We start from the raw sequence: 16717 nt of genomic DNA, 5'->3' as shown, positions 1-16717 counted from the left end.
CCGCGCCGGGCGCGTCGGGCGCCCGCCTCCGAGAACAACAACGTTGTGCGAGGCCCGTCCCGCGCGAGTCAATCGAGAAATTTAATCATCTCTTTGGATATCAGCTTGGGAAGCGGCGGAGAACGACGCGCGGGCTAAAAGCCTCCCAATTACGGGAGGCTCCGCGGGCCGAGCGCTTCACCCATCTGCGCCCGCGTCGCCATGGCAACTGTCAGGTAGATTTTTCCAGTGCCCCCCCCCCCGCCCCCAGTAGAGCTGGGAGACACCGGAGCCGACACCGCGAGTCCTCCGTCAATTTTCAAAGGGCGGCTTTTCAGACGACCGGGATGCTCGCATTTATTTGTATTATTCAGGAGGGGAAGAATCAATGGGTATAATCAGATTGGTTTATTAGTGTTGCCGCGGCACGGCAGTCTTGGCCTGTAATCTATATTTAATGTGGGGGAAGCAAAGCTTTAAAGAGCATCGCAGCTGGCCTGTTTGTTAATTAATGACCTTTTTTTCCCTTAATTGCAATCCAAGAGAGGCACCCTGGTGTCCCCCTTCCTCTCTTTTCCTTTATCACACCCTCCCTTTCTGTCCCCCTCTTTCTCTTTTCCTTTATCACGCGTTCTCCCTCTCTGTCCCCCTCTTTCTCTTTTCCTTTATCACGCCCTCCCTCTCTGTCCCCCTCTTTCTCTTTTCCTTTATCACGCCCTCCCTCTCTGTCCCCCTCTTTCTCTTTTCCTTTATCACGCCCTCCCTCTCTGTCCCCCTCTTTCTCTTTTCCTTTATCACGCCCTCCCTCTCTGTCCCCCTCTTTCTCTTTTCCTTTATCACGCCCTCCCTCTCTGTCCCCCTCTTTCTCTTTTCCTTTATCACACCCTCCCTCTCTGTCCCTTTCTCTTTTCCTTTATCACACCCTCCCTCTCTGTCCCCCTCTTTCTCTTTTCCTTTATTACGCCCTCCCTCTCTGTCCCCCTCTTTCTCTTTTCCTTTATCACGCCCTCCCTCTCTGTCCCCCTCTTTCTCTTTTCCTTTATTACGCCCTCCCTCTCTGTCCCCCTCTTTCTCTTTTCCTTTATCACGCCCTCCCTCTCTGTCCCCCGCTTTCTCTTTTCCTTTATCACGCCCTCCCTCTCTGTCCCCCTCTTTCTCTTTCCGTTTCATTAAATGAAAATAGTTTCGCTTGATGCACGGATTCGCTCACGCGTTACGCGCGTGTGGGCGTGGGCGTGGGCGTGCTCACGCTCACGCTCGCGCGTGTAACTTACGACAGTACCTGCGACATGAGCGTGGGCGTGCTTGCGCAAAAAAAAAAGTGCGGTCTGCCGCTTTGGAGGTCCGTCATCTCATTAGCGTTTGGTCTAAAATTAGGATTTTTCATGAGCTTCAGTGTTCAGTCTTCGGTGTCCTTCAGTGATAGGGTTCCATTTACAGTTTGGAACAACCGTGTGACTTCTCCCCGGGTGACTTTGTCTCAGTTTCGCTCAGTGTTGGGGAGGGCTGGTGTGGTATGAATAAAGTAGAATGAACTTTTTTCAAATGTGTGGGAAAAAAAATGTTCTCTGTCTCCACCTCTCCTTTCTCACCACTTTTCGTCTGGTCAGTGTCCAGTGTCTGAATATATCAGTAGGCCGTTTGTGATCAGTTACCCAAGATATGTCTCATTTGTTTTCTCCTTGGCAGTATTATGATATTCAGCAGGTGGGAAGTCTCTGCTTGGACCCCTCTAGCGATGAAGTTTGTTTACTTTTTTTATTTCGATGCCAAGAACTGTCTCTCAGTCTTTGTTTTATTACTGCATTTATTGGTATATGGTAGGTCACGTTCTTCTGCAGAGCTTTTTTTCCCTCTACTGAACCAGGCCATTGGCATTGAAGAGAGATATGAATTCATTTTCACGTGTAATAGGACGGGGGAGAGCAACGCTCATCCTCTTTCCCTCTCTCTGTCTCGTTCTTCCGCTCAAGCTTTCTACATTCTCTCTCTCCTCTTCCACATCAAACAGCATCAAATACGCATTCGATTTGTCTGCATTACCCTCCGGTCACAGCCCGCATGAGAGTGGCCATGCCTCTGATATAACAGTGCAATTGCCATTGTGGTGCAGTACCAGACAAGGGCCATCTTTTTACTAGTTGTGAATTTGCGTGTATCGTATGATTGCATATCGAACTGGAGAACGGAAACGCTAATGCAGATATGTATCTTGCTAGTTTCCTAACCACTACCTCTTCAGAAACCCAGTGATGGGGAGGCATCCAATTATTTATCAGTTGCCACATCACATGGATGTCACTGATTCTCCAGTTCTGCTTAGAAGACATGACAGTGGTCATGCTAGCCCATGGAACGCAGGACATTTCAAAATCTGCGTTTTTTACTCTCACTCACTTGAATTTGGATAAATATAATATGGCATTTTTTGCCGTAATGAGTCAACTCAAAACAATAACACAATAAACGTATGTCGTTCATAGTTTTATTGTAACACTTGTAAGCGAAGTGGGATGAAGTAGCGGAATTAATGGGATAAAATAAGATATAAAAAGCCAAATGTTTCGGAGTTCTGATCAAAATGAATTTTTGCCACGCAGCCTAATAATATTAAAAAACCCTAGGAGCAATTTAAGTTTTAATTTACTCATGCTGAGCAAGCTAGGTGGAGCGTGGCATCTCGTTTTTGACTTTCCGTTCAAATTTAGTGCTTTCTTTTTGAATCTAGCGATGCTACCAATGGCTGTGTAAATATTACGATCAAAAAACAACACAAATGTCAGACGCCGAAATACGATTGGCTCAATGAAACAGAAGTAATTAGCTTGTTGTGGTTCAAGTCTGGCTCAATTACCATTGTAACCATTACCAATTTTTTTTAAAAAAGGCCTTGAAATATCTGTTTATAGAACGCAACATATTTTTTCCTACATTTTTCCTACGCTCTTTCTTTTGTGTAAAAAAAACACTGAATCCTGTGTTTACAGCATAATCATCAGTGGGAAACCACATCTTTCAAGAGCAAATGACAGACAACCTTCCAAACAGCCAGTGAGAATCCAGTGAATCTCTAACAGTGTGGGAATCGAGTGGATTTCTGTGTGTCCGTCTGTCCAGTCATTCTTGCACCAGATTCACACTACAGTCACAGGAGACAGATTGAAAGTAATTGCAGTGAATCCCATCAGAACCAGTTCTTTTTAAAAGTTACTCTACAAGTAGCCTATTCAGAATGAATGAAATGGCACAAGAAGAAAGTGAACCCATTGCATTACAGTGTATTCACTTAGTAGATGCTCTTTTCCAGAACAACATACAGTAGAGGAGAACATGGGTGTTAACCTCAGGAATACAAAAATGCGGTAACGCGTGGTTCTTGTTCTTGAACTCTCTCAAGAACCGTGAACATAAGACAAAAAAAACAATAGATGTACTGTATAGGCCAGGAGTTCATTTCCAAGAATGATTAGAAGTATGAACTGGCTGACAAAATGGACATGCACATTCAAATGCTGTTTTAACCTTTTCAATGAGAACATGAATACTTAGTTAGTCAATTCCACGTAACTGACGACTAGCTTATATAAGAAGCCCTTCAGGCAGTCTTATTTATCCAATCTATGGATTTTTCTTATTTAAACAGTGTCTACTCTGTTATGTGAATGGGGCATAATTTTCAGTTTTATTTCTATTGTTCTATCACGCAAGAGCCTGGCAGTGGTCTTCCATACATCTGCAGAATTTATTTCACGTAAAATGTGAAGGACTCCAAGACAGCACTGAAGCCATGAATCTCGTTTGTTCATTATTGCATTATTGATTGCAGAGGTTAATATTCGCTGTTAATTTAAATGGAGTATGGGTGGGGGGGATAGGCTTTGGTTATATTGATCTGGTTTTAGTTTAGTGTGTATTGAATTTATTTAAAATATTACATTGATGAAGGACATTGTTTTTAATTTAGTCTCAATTATTGCACCAATGGAGGTAGAGTACAATCGATACGTGACACATTACTTGATTTAAAGGAAAGGGGTATGTGACAAAATGTGCTGTTTCATTTGCCAGTTTCATAGCCTTCTGGTTGGAACATCTGCCCTCACACGGTGTGGCTGTGGATCTGGCATCCCACAGAGTGGCTGTGGATCTGGCATCCCACAGGGTGGCTGTGGATCTGGCATCCCACAGGGTGGCTGTGGATCTGGCATCCCACAGGGTGTCAGGACTGGCATCCCAGGTGGTGTGGATCTGGCATCAGGCTGGCTGCTGACTGGCACACAGTTATGTCAAAGGTGTGCCCTCCATTGATCTGTGTAGCCCTACACACAGCAACGAATATGACACCATTCCACAGTACCACACACACACACAGACACACACCATACTACACACAGAACACACTCATCACCAATTTTACTACCTTACATCACATATTCCTCTCTCTCCATCCTCTCTACCTACTCTAGCATCTCAGTTCTCTCTCTCCTCCCTCCCTCCCTCTCTCTCCATCCCTCTGTTCTTCCCTCTCTCTCCCTCCCTCTCTCTCTCTCCTCCCTCTTCTTCCTCCTCCCTCCCTCTCTCTCTCTCCCTCTCTTCTCCCTCCCCTCCCTCTCTCTCTCTCTCTCCCTCTCTTCCTCCCTCCTCTCTTCCCTCCCCCCCTCCCTCTCTCTCTCTCTCCCTCTCTTCCTCCTCCCCTCCCTCTCTCTCTCTCTCCCTCTCTTCCTCCCTCCCTCCCTCCTCTCTCTCTCTCCTCCTCTCTCTCTCCCTCCCTCCCTCCCCTCTCTCTCTCTCTCCTCTCTTCCTCCCTCCCCTCCTCTCTCTCTCTCTCCCTCTCTTCCTCCCGTTGTCCTCTTCCACGTGCCGCCGTTCCGCCCGGAGCTGGCAGCCGTCCTCAGATCAGAGGCCACGGCGGCGTCCCGTCTCCCCATCTCCCGGCGGGGAGGCCCGGGTGTCTGTCTCCGTCTGTCGGCTCCTGTCAGTCCCACAGAGTCCCTCTTTTTGATGTGGGGGGGGGGGCGACAGTCGCCCATTTCCATCAGATTGTCTTCCTTTTAAAGTTTCCGGTGAAATAAGTAATTGTTCTCGGTGGGAGTTAAAATGTGTGCTCGGGTTTTCTGTGATTGAGCCCGGGCTACAGTGTAGGGGGGTAACGCACTTGCACAAGCGCATTTGTGTTTGCTGGAGTCAGGCCTAGCCTGAGGTCAACTCGGGCTTCAGGGCAGCAGGATTCTCATTGGTTAATCAACCAGTTAACCAATTTCTCTGCACTTGATGGGGAATTTTTTGGGTTAATAGGGTTGTTTTGGTTGTTCCTATATTTGACTGTTTTTTCACAGAAAATGTATTACACCGCATCTTTCTCTGTATTACGTTCAGAAAATGTATTACACTGCCAGTATAGTTCCTTGAGAGAATATTCTACAGCATGTACCATTCACACACTCAACGTAGTGTGAAGGGGTGTAGGTGTAATATTCAGTTCCTTGTTCTATACCATTTTTGACTTATCATACAGTATTATTGTTTTAAAGTTGTCTTGGTCAATGCATGCCCTGATTAAAGGCACACAAAAAAACTGAACCAGCAGTGCTGCCTAATACTATGGACATTTCTGTCCATGGCTAATTTTGGCATTCATATATTTTTAAGACCAAAAATGATAACGCTTACCCACTGGATCTGTGTTAAATTCTCTTGTGGTCCTGAGTCAAAAACAGGAACATGGACGTAGAGTGTGGATATGTATCTATTCTATATTTCACCATGGATAACTGTCCTGTTTCAGCTCTCTCAGTGTACTCCCGTTAACACGGTTCACAGTTCTCCCTGTTTGCCTTGATTTAACAAACTGAAATGGAGATTTTTTTATGCCAATTCAAACACCACCAACGCAGGTCTTGCGTCCTCTTGAAAGTTTAAATTCTCCTCTGGCGATGCGTTTCGGTGAAACGAAAATAACGGCAGAGGCCGACGGAAAGTGCCAGTCACGAAAAAATAAAAATAACCCCGAGTTACCGCGCATCCTTTCACATAACCACAGCCAGACACCTGGAGAGCTGTCAAAGCTGTCAGATTTACCTCAGCATAAAACATATCTCTGCTTTATGTAGTCAGGTCTTTTTTTGCTTAGCAACTCTCCTGTGTTTTTCACGTTCATATTTATCTCATAATATCAAGCAGTTAGTTAAAAAAAATAATACAAATTTTTAAAAAAGGAGAAGGCGAACGTGCTGTCAGATTGGAAGAGGAACGTTTCTGGAGCCATAAATCGTCTGAAGGGTTTAATTTGAAAACCGGGTCCACAGCTGTATCCGTGGATTTAAGCCACCCAAATTTTTTTTTTTTTTTTCTGGGCTGTGTGACTTCCTGTTGGGATTTCTGTCAGGAGGGAGGTTGAGCATCTACTGTAGAATTGTGGTTTGTCTGCTGTAGACTGACATAAATGGTCATAGGTGGCTTTCATTCATTTTTTATTTTTTGACAAGAGTTGTGTCATTTCTTTCTCCCTCCCTGATTTTCTGTTAGTGTTTAAATACATCATTAACGTGATGTCATCTGTTGTCGTGATGTCACCAATTCGGGTGCCCGCATCGGCACAAATCCGTCTTTGGCACGCAGATAAGATGGAGGAAAAAAAAAAAAAACAGATGACGAATTCCGTTAGCGCCTGCTAAGACAGAGAACAGGCGTTAGGAAATGCGATCGATAACGAGGCCTAATGTTCCTCTGGGTTCGCGAAAGACGCCCTAATTGAGAGTAACGATTGCGCGGCGCTGACTCCCGCGCCGGCCGCGTTTATTTATTCAGCCAACCGCTCCTCGGAGTGCCGTAGCGAAACACTTCAGCGGAAATATCGGAGGGGCCCCGTCCTTCAGAGCCCAAAACCCACCGTGAGAGAGTCTCTTCAGCCGCCAGGAGTGTTTACGGTAAACCGCGGTGGCGTCGCCGGGAACACAAAGCACGATTTGTGTCACGATATAAAACTTCGGTCTGAAAAAAAAAAAAAAAAAAGCGGTCCTTTTTAGAAACGGAATAAATATTACGCTAAAGCTGGGCGGGCCGCGCGAACACCAGAGGGCATGCGCGCGACTTTCTAAACGCGGCTCTGCGCTTCGTGTTTTGCCCCTTACGGGAGAGCGGCCCGCCCGTGTGAATTTCTGTATCCGTTACTTAGCTTTGAAGGTCTATACTTGCGCTTGAAATGGTGTTCACAGTTTTGTCCCTGGTGAAGCTTTTGTCTGTAATACTACTTCCTGTAGGGTCCTTGTGTAAATATGTCAGTTCCTGTGGAAAATATTGATGTTGCAGATGTTATTGGTGGATGGTTTGAATTCCAGATGTTAAAGAATGTTAGACGCGTTAGATGTTTGGCTTCTTTTAAAGCTCGATTACTTGTTATGCCTTTTTATTAATGCCCTTTCTTACGTAATGGAGGTACTCTAGCGATGTATTTTTATCTGTTTTCGCAGCTGAAGTCCTACGCGCCGTGCCCTTTTTACGCCAGGCCTGAACCGAGGTTCTTAATTTGTCCCGAGCGTGTGCGCGTGTAGGCGTGAGCGAGAGAGCGAGAGAGTAAGCGAGTGGGCGCATGTGCGAGTGAGTGGGTGCGTACGCGTGTGTGTGTGTGTGTATGTGTGTGTGCTCGCGTTCGTGTTCCGTTTCGTTGTTCCAAATTCCCTCCTCTCACTGATTCTTGTGAATGTTTTTTATTTTTTTTTTTTCCCTGTACTTGCTTGATAACTGCCAGGCGGCGCACACGTTAAGGCTCCGTTAGGTTCTTGGATGGGTTTGCGGCTGGTAAGCCCTCCTGTTTTATTCCTCGTTTGGCCGGGCGCTCCCTGTTCCGTGCCCGGTGCGTTTACGCTTCCCGAATCGCTTCGCATCCCAGAGCGGCGGATGAAATTTCACGTCCCCCGGGAGCCTTTGTTGGTGTCTAAATCCCTCGCCACCGCCAACAGACATTTTTAGGATGGCGGAGGCTTACCTTTGAATGAGGCAAAAAACGGAGCCCCCGAGTCATTTTCATGTGTAGCGGAAGGGAGGGGGGTTGGTGGGGGGGGGGCGGGTCTTGTGTTTGCCAAAGGTATTGGTGAAAAATAACAACAACAACAACAACAACAAAGAAAAAAACGGACGAGGATGCATTTGTCGTCTGATATCGCTTAAATCTCGTTAAACCCGCCGAGCAGCGGCGTGACGTACGCAACGAAAGCGAACAGGTCTGCGGCGTAGGGATTAAAAAAAAAAAAAAAAACCCCAGAGTTGATTATTGCCGGCGCGTCACGCCGGGCGGCGCCAGGGCCTTTAGAAAACCGGAGGAACATCTGCGGGGGCTTAAAAACGGGATGAGAGACGCAGGAAATGGCAGCGAGCGAACGCGTCTCCACGCAGGCATCCAAAACAAACCGGATTTTTTAAGACGGCGCCCGTGCCGGAGCCCGCCCCCCCCCCCCCGGCAGAACGGGCAGCGCGTTAAATCCCATTACACCGGTGTTTGTTTGTTCCCGCTCCCCCCCCCCTCGGATCGAGCCCCCGGTCCAATCCCCCCCCCAGCTTGATGAGGAGAGGGGAATTGAAGTTTGATTTCTTGTTAGGGCGGGCGAGGCAGTCAGTGTGAGCCCCTAACTGGATCCCGTTTGATTTTAAGAAGCTCATTAATCTGCCGAGGGGCCACACGGGGCCACAGCTGCTCCGTCCCTCGAAAGAAAACAGAACACCGCCGTCACCCTCACCCCCCCACCGCCGTGCGAGCGGCCCGGAGATTTATGGGGGCAATTTGCTGCATTTTTAGGGTGAACTGAGTCTCCTCTGCTCCCATCCCGGAATTTAATACTCTCTGTAAATGTAGTTATTTATTTATTTACTCTTTTTTTTTCGTTATATTTGATGGAGGGGTGGGGGGAGGGGGGGAGTCTCTAAATGTGTTGGACTTGAGAACTGGACTTATATCCTATATCAGGTATTCTCATTTCGTTAGATTTTTTATTTTATTTTTTTATCAATCATTCCCCCTCTTTGCTTTATCCCCAGTTTCGGAATCGCTGACGCTGGCTCCCGGGTTACCGTCGAGCTCGTCCGTCCGCACACACCGGGAGCGCTGGAGCTGAAGAGAAGCGCGTGTGGATCCAGTGCACCTGGCCCGCCGATGCACTCGACCGGCCAGCCAGTGAATATTTTACACCCCGCAGTTCGCACGGTAGCGCGGGGGGAGAGAGGGTTAGCGCCAGCTGGAAGAGATTTATACTGTACCTCTCGGCAATAACAACCGCTAGGCCGCGAACGTTTGGCGAGTCTTCAAAAGGGCGCTGATGCAGGAGTAACCTGAGGGACGCTGGCTGACTTAAAAAACCCCACGCAAGTTACCCCATGGCATGAGGACACCGTTTGGCACCCTGAAGCCAAGTGTTGGTCAAAGTCGGATGATGACATAGTGTGGTAGAGCTCGAGGCTCAAAACTGCAGCTACCGATCACCTGGGGGGGGCAGCTTTACTGAGCCAATTAGGAGCTCCGAAAAAGATTTAGTTTAATGGGTATCGTTTAAAAAATAAGCACAATGAATCAATAAAAAGAAATTTGCTCAAGAAAACGTCTGTTCACATATTTAGATGTAACTCATAATTGATCAGCCATGTGCCCCAGTGAAAAATACAGTCAAGAAAAAAAGAGTGTTTGATCTCAGTAACCGTTGAATGGACTTACTCACTGGTCATCGGGGTAATATTCATTTATAAAAGAATTAATTTTTCCCATAAGCCCATTTTCTGAAGACTTTCACCACAGCAAAGACAAAAAAAAAAGACACAGTTTCTTCCACCCACATATTTAACTCCATGTATTTTATTACATGTGGGTTTCATCAGTCAATATACACCCCGTTACACATATTCTGACCTTTACAGTCGCTGGTTTTAGAACCTAAATGTTATTTCAGTGTAAATTCTGCACTATTCTGGTTAATGCATATAATAAAGCTTCAAACTAAAACTGTATTGTTCAGCATGCGGCCAAGTGACATTGAAGATCTAAAAGTCTATTAATTGACCCTGCAAGCATTACTGCTCTATTTTAAATGGCTGATTCACTTCCACCGTCATCCAGTGTGAAACATTTTGTTTTATGGTCCTGCGGTCCCTGACTACCTCGATATCCATCACCGTTTTCTGAAGAAAGGTAATGTTCTTAGAATTAATTAAGCTATCTGAATTAAAACAGGGAAAGTGGATACACAACACACTGTTCTTAACAGATGTCATTAATCAGAGAGTGGCTCTCTCATCTAGTAAGTGCGTGTTGACCTGCTCAAAAACATGTTTTTTTTGTTTTTTTTAAAATATAAAATTATATTATAGAAATACGAAAAAAGGAGCTTCGTCAAATTGAATTCACAGTTATGATGCCGCTACCATTTGAAGCACAACACTTAGCAGTGATTCATCTGAACGGAGAATAAAGAGTTAGCCGTGATTCAGGGCTCTTGTCTGTTCCTGAATGACGTGTCGCGGGGTGACGACGCGGACGCGGGTGTCGGGTCTGGGGCAGGATGAACGCCGTCGCCCTCGTGGGTCAGACGCGCCCGGCCTCGACTGACTCAGGGTTAGTTAAAAAGTCCAGCTGTGTCCACGGGGTTACGCATGGAACAGGAGCTGTGCAAGGGGCGGGAGCGGGGACAGAACGCAGGGGCGCGAACCCTCCCGTTTGCGGGGTAAGGGCCATGGGCTTCGGCCCGTGGGCACGGTGGATCTATGCCCAGCTAACCCCATGCCCCAACCACCAACCCCCCCCCCCACCCTGCCTGCCCCCACATCCACCACCAAACCCCCCAACCACCAACCCCCCCCCCACCCTGCCTGCCGCCACATCCACCACCAACCCCCACACTCCCCCCCTGCCGCCCACACACAACCCCAGTCCAGGGCTCATCCCTCTCCCCAAGCCCCCGTCCTTCTGCACACAGTTAAAACGGCTTCATTAATGAATCGGCCATTATGTACCCCTTCAGTAGCGTGAAGGGCAGTCCTCTGGCCTCCGGGGGGGGGGGGGGTCTGGAAAGCCCTGCAACGCTGACATATTCCATTACAGCTGTGCTGTACGTGCTCTCGTAATGAACACCCCGCGAAAAAAAATGCTCCTGCATTTATTAAAGATAACCTGCTGCCGCCCAGGATTGAGGAAGAAAAAGGACGGCTGTGTTGTACATTATTCTCACTCCTCGTGCCAGTGAACTGTTTTTCGAGGACTTGCGTATGTTTCATAATTTTGTGGAATAACATATACTGGGCAAATGAGAATTTGGTAAATACTGCCATTTTAGAATTCAGCTTCAGAATTATTGTTTCCAGTTAATGCCCTTTGTTTAATGTTTGGAATTCTGAACATGTACAAATGTAAGTCTCGTCGCATGCTAAAATTCCCTTCTTATCCAACGTGTGAGATATATTTTATTTGATTTACTTTGCCAATTATGACCAAAGCTGTTAAGTCATCCTCCAAATTCATTAGCAAACAAAGCATGCTGGCGGAACAATATGAACATTTGACAGTCAGATTAAAATTATGAATAGTTTATGAATAGTTACAAAAACAAAGTCTAACCGGAGGTTCAGCTGCCTTAATGAACACTGAATTCTGCAGACATGGAAATGAAAGAGAATAACCAAACTGTGACTTTTCTTTTCCATGGTAACCCAGGATGTGGCAGCCGCTTCGAACAGCAGGGGAAAAAAAGCCGAGATCAGAGATAACACAAGACTGAGATGAAAAAGGACCAAGAAGTGACCATAGAAGACCACGACGAAAGACATCACACGACTTCCCAACAGGTAAACTCTTGATGTGTTCAAAATCCCCCCCCCCGTTTGAGCATTGTAGGGATACCAAACAGTACCTAGTTGGGGGTGCTCGGGAGAGAAAAAGGTTAGCGTGACCTGGGATAACCTGCTGAGGTTCCTTAGAACCCCAAGGCCATGCAAAAGATGTCGCCTTTATGCAACATTGTCAAACCGCAGCTATCCCACAAACCCTCAAGGCCTGTCCGTTCGTGTTGCCGCGAGTAACCGTCTTTTGAAAGTGCGGCGATTGTCCTTCGAATCCTCGAGGACCACCACGGCGGTTTGTTTGCGGTCGTATACGCGCATCCCGTTTGTTTTACGTCCCGACATCCTCCAGGGCCAGGATAACCGCGCCTGTTTATTGGCACGACGGGGAGAGGCGGAATGGAAACTGCCTACGGTTTCCGGTGCGATGCCGCTATTCTGGGATTCTGTGAGAGGGACCACACTGCGTGACCGCGGTTTTAAAATAGCTTGTGCGTTTTGTAATATTATTTGCGGGGTATTACAGGGGTGCAGTCAGACCCGCGTGAGTCACCGTTCGCCGTTTCCCTGACTGGCGGCTGGGACAGTTTTGCTGTTAGAAGGCGCCTGACCCCGTGAGTAGGGTTGACCGTTTAATGCCTCTGGTCGTAATAAAAAACGTAAACCTTGTACACAATAATAAACTGGAACACTAAAAAAAAACCGTGATGAGAAACGGTTTATATTTTGTCAGCGTTTTTTTTTTTTTAAGATCTTACCGTGAAAAGCTTTAAAGGCTATTATGTCAGTGTTATCATTTTAGTCGTTCTTTAAAATCAGATCTGCTTTGATGATTTTTATTGGCGAGGGAGCGCTCTTTATAAAAATGCGCGTCGAGTAATATCCTGTGACTTCTCCTGAGCCGCCTTAATGACCTCACACCGCCGCTTTCAGACGCGGAGCGAAATTGAATGTTCTAACATCGGGGGTTGTCTGCCAGTGTTAAGTTTCCCTTGATGAGTCTCGCCGCTTGTCCTTCTTCCGCGTGTGCGGTGTCGTGTCAGGCGGGCTGGGTCTGTGCGGTTCATTCTTCCCCTCCTGAAGACGGGAGATCCAGGTGGGCGAGGACACCTGTATGCCTTCCGCTTCCAGAGCGGTTTCCTCTGAAAGGTTTTGCGTGCGTGCGCTCTGTGATCCTGTCACTGATAGAGCTGTGCCCCGGCCCCGTCACCCTCCCCCCCCCCCGACTGGTGTGTGACAGCGATACAGACCGTCCCCTCAGCCTGCCAGTTAAGGACACGTCCGTCTCCCTGACGGGAGCGGCAGTCTGTGGGCAGGCAATCTCTCTCTTTCGCTCTCTCTCTCTCTGTCTCTCTGTGTGTCTGTCACTCTCTATCTCTCTGTCTCTCATTCTCTCTCTGTCTCTTTCTCTCTGTGTCTCTCACTCTCTCTATGTCCTCTCCTCTCTCTCCGCTCTCTCTCTCCTGTCTCTCTCTCTCTCTCTCTCTCTGTCTCTCACTCTCTCTCTCTCTCTGTCTCTCACTCTCTCTTTCCATCCTTCCCTCCCTCCCGGTCAGTGTCGGCTGGTCGGTTATGCTGTGATTATTGTATTCTCTGCATACTCCCCCCCCATTGCAGGCAGGTCTGGATGAGATTTCTATATATATCTTTCTCTCCTCCTCTGTTTCTGCCGGTCTGCCTATCTCCTTCCCCGTCTGCAACTACACCCTGTTGTCTCTCTCCATCTCTCCATTTCCCCTCCCTCTCTCTCCCCCTGTTGTTTTTTTTCCATCATGTCCTTTCTCTGTGCCGTACTCTCTCGCTCTGTCGTTCAGCCTCACCTACATTTGATTCTGTGTCATCCCTCAGAATCTGCGCAAATGAAGTGCAGCGAAGCTTTCACTGTTTCCTCAGATGGAAGAATGTGATTCAGGGGTCCCTCTGAGTCATGCAGGCTGATTTGTTCCTGATACGGTGAAGCGTTTGAAATTAGCGCCCCCGTCGCACAGACCTTGGACCCTCCGCCTGACGTTACCGGCTTCTGTTCGCTGTTTTGTTCCGCAGACCTCAGCTCACCGAGGAGCAGCAGAGATTCTTTATGCTCACTAGATAGTCAGCTCTGGCGTTCATTCTATCCTATATGCCAGGGGCACCCAATTACAGCCCAAGGGGGCTCTTGGTTTAGACTCCAAAAATGGTGGTAATAAGAAAACAAACAGTCATCATACTTACCAAATATTATCTTAAAATGCCATATTTATTTCCCTGGTCGTGCCCCTTTAAAGAAATTTCGGAAGATTCATCAAACTGGAATATTTAAGCTTCAACAGTAAGGTGACAGAATGTTTAATGTTAAAAATAGAGTTGATTATCTGTTGGGTCTATGGAATCTAGGGCACTCCACACTAAACCTGCAGCAAACCCATTTCATCTTATATAAATGACCCAGAGAAATAATTGGGATGTTATTTTGCAGTAATTTCAGTCCTCCACCAGCAAGGGGTCGACAGAGCTTCAGTTTCAAGACATATGTCAGGCAATTTTTGTTGCTGCAATTAACTGCTTGTATTTTGGTGTTTGGGGGGTGTGAGGGGGTGTCAGATGTCTAATCATTGTGTGATAATTAAAACTATGCATTATCCCGATTGTGACTTTTCCTAATTATGGGATCTTATTAAAAATTTGGTAATATAAAAAGTAAAAGGTCATAAAATAACAAATGTATTTAATCTCACCGTCTGGTTGAGCCAGGAAATGGCCATTGGCACAGGATTGTTCTGACTTGTGGGGGTGGGGGGGGGTCTAAAGTACGTTGCAGCTATTACAGTATTTTGTTGACGATAATGCGATGACTCCATCGAAACAAAGTTAGACGAATTATCCTTCTGATGACAATGTTTATAACTAAGCTATAAACAATAGCCCGCTAATTACAAAATAATTATGGGCGATAAAACATGATCATTCGCTCCCATTTGCCATAAACAGAGCCATCCTGCCACAGGCAGAGTCAACTGTAAAATGGTAGTGGCCAGTAGTTCATTTCCCAGGGACCTGCTAGGCTAAAATGTGCACAAACTTGGCTGAGACCTGCACTATACACTTAGTGAGAGAGCATGCGTTTATCAATTTACCGTGGCGTGAAAGCAAATGGATGTGTAAGTACCGTTGGCTGCGCGTCAACGTTCGGATGAAATGGAGTTACACACGGACACAAACGGCCTGCTAATTATAACATTTTAATGAAAGAGCAAAAACTAATGTGATTCGTCACATTTAATCATAACAATCAGAAAACAGAGCGGCCAGCAAAAACTGTGCAATCGGAAAACGTTAAATTTGCATGTAAAATTGTGATTTTCACATAGGATAAGGCAAATGTCACGTGATTTTTTTTTTGTAAGGGTTGAAGCCCATGTTTTCAGCTATAATTCAGCTCTTTCTTATCACAAAGCATTATGAAAGCCGAGCTCACACTGACATGAGCAGGAGGGAGATCAGGGTTTGAATTACGGGGGGGGGGGGGGAGATTGGGGGGTCTGACCCCCCTAATTAAGACTTGGACCCCCCCCCAAAAGAGGTAAAAACAACAGGCTGAGGGGGGTCGAAACATTTATATATCCTTCTTACCTGTAATTGTAAATATTACAATATATTTCCCATCAGTGGCGTCACTAGGGTTGGTGTCTAGTGACGCCACTGATGGGAAATATATTGTCATTCTCCCTTACCCGGGTGACGCTAGAGCCAATTGTGTGACCCCCTACATGGGGTGACAGTAAGTCTGGATTTCATGCCCGACTGTGGGGCCCATCTGAGCTCTAGAGCAGTGCTTTTTCAGGACGATCCCACCCAACAACCCCCTTAACAGAACTGAATATTAAACGTGGAATATTGGACACTGCAGCAATGAAGGCAAATGTCAAGAAGAAATCCTAAAAATGTAATCGGTAAAATTAGCAACCTGGTCTACAGTGTTAAAGATATTGCAAAGCAAAAAAGGAGGAACTGAGGAATGAGAACCAGGCACAGGTGTGAATGGGAAGAAGGGAAGAAAAGGGAAGAAGTCCTCTAAAAATGTGTAGTTGCACATAATCACTGCCCGCCTGTTTACTGTAATTCACTTGAAAACCTGCCCATATAAAAGATACACTACTCTGAGCATCAACACAATGTCTAACAGCCGTAGTCAGCTGGCTTTTGTTAAACTGGGAACATCAGCAGTGAAGAAAAATAGTCCAAGGACGTTTGTCCATTTTTCTTAATGTGGTGTTTGTAATTCTGAAGTTCAGAATGTCGGCCTTCTTCAAGCTTGCAGTAGAGTCAAGTGGGAGGTTTTCCAGTTTCGTACTCAAATTTTGTTTGGAGTCGAGAATCCTTCAGAAATTAAATATAAAGACAGCCTTTACAAAATTGTGAGCCGATTGACTGAACCCTGTTTTCTTTTTCAGTTGATCAGGGATCTAACATGCAGTGAGCTTTTCTGATAATGTTTCTGAACGTTCCAATACACTGATGGTTAACTGCCAAGGTATGATATGCATTCATCAGCTGTGTTTGAGTTCATTTTAGGATTCATCTACTCGGCCTTCCCAACTCTTAAACCAATACGTTCCCATAAGCAGTGTGGTGATACAGTAAATATTATTGATTTTACCAATGAGATGCAACAACGCCATAGGCTGATGCCAAGCACCGATATCGACGCTTTTCCGAAATGGAAAAATACTCAGAACTTTGCGTAGAATCGCACTGAAGATGGTGCGTTATTAGCTCCCTGTCGATCTCCCTACGTGCCTCTGCTGTGTGTCGAAATGTGAGTCTGACAGAGGAGCGGGGGTGCTGGAGAAACTCACTACGCGGGCGAGTTGCGTGCTGAAGCCCTTAGTGCAGCGGCGCATAACCCCCCCCATGCCCCCCACACCACACCCCCCCCATGCCCCCC

At 46.5% G+C, this 16717-nt stretch overlaps 2 long non-coding RNA genes across 2 annotated transcripts in view; one reads left to right on the top strand and one right to left on the bottom strand.

The window, feature by feature from the left end:
- LOC135258902 (uncharacterized) overlaps positions 1-14153 on the top strand; it is a 104949-nt gene extending 90796 nt beyond the window's left edge. The window contains exons 2-3 of the long non-coding RNA XR_010331125.1: positions 11669-11799; positions 13642-14153. This is a non-coding gene — a long non-coding RNA (uncharacterized LOC135258902). The remainder of the gene's footprint in view (positions 1-11668; positions 11800-13641) is intronic.
- Positions 14081-14424, bottom strand: LOC135258903 (uncharacterized). The gene is made up of 2 exons (XR_010331127.1): positions 14218-14424; positions 14081-14170 (listed from the first exon to the last, which is right to left on the bottom strand). It is a non-coding gene; the product is annotated as an uncharacterized LOC135258903 (long non-coding RNA).
- Between the last annotated feature and the right edge of the window lie 2293 nt (positions 14425-16717).

The sequence above is a fragment of the Anguilla rostrata genome, chromosome 7 (assembly GCF_018555375.3).
Source record: "Anguilla rostrata isolate EN2019 chromosome 7, ASM1855537v3, whole genome shotgun sequence".
NCBI classification, from domain to species: Eukaryota; Metazoa; Chordata; class Actinopteri; order Anguilliformes; family Anguillidae; genus Anguilla; species Anguilla rostrata.
The sequence above is the reverse complement of the archived record's forward strand: the minus strand, read 5'-3'. Positions and strand labels throughout refer to the sequence as shown.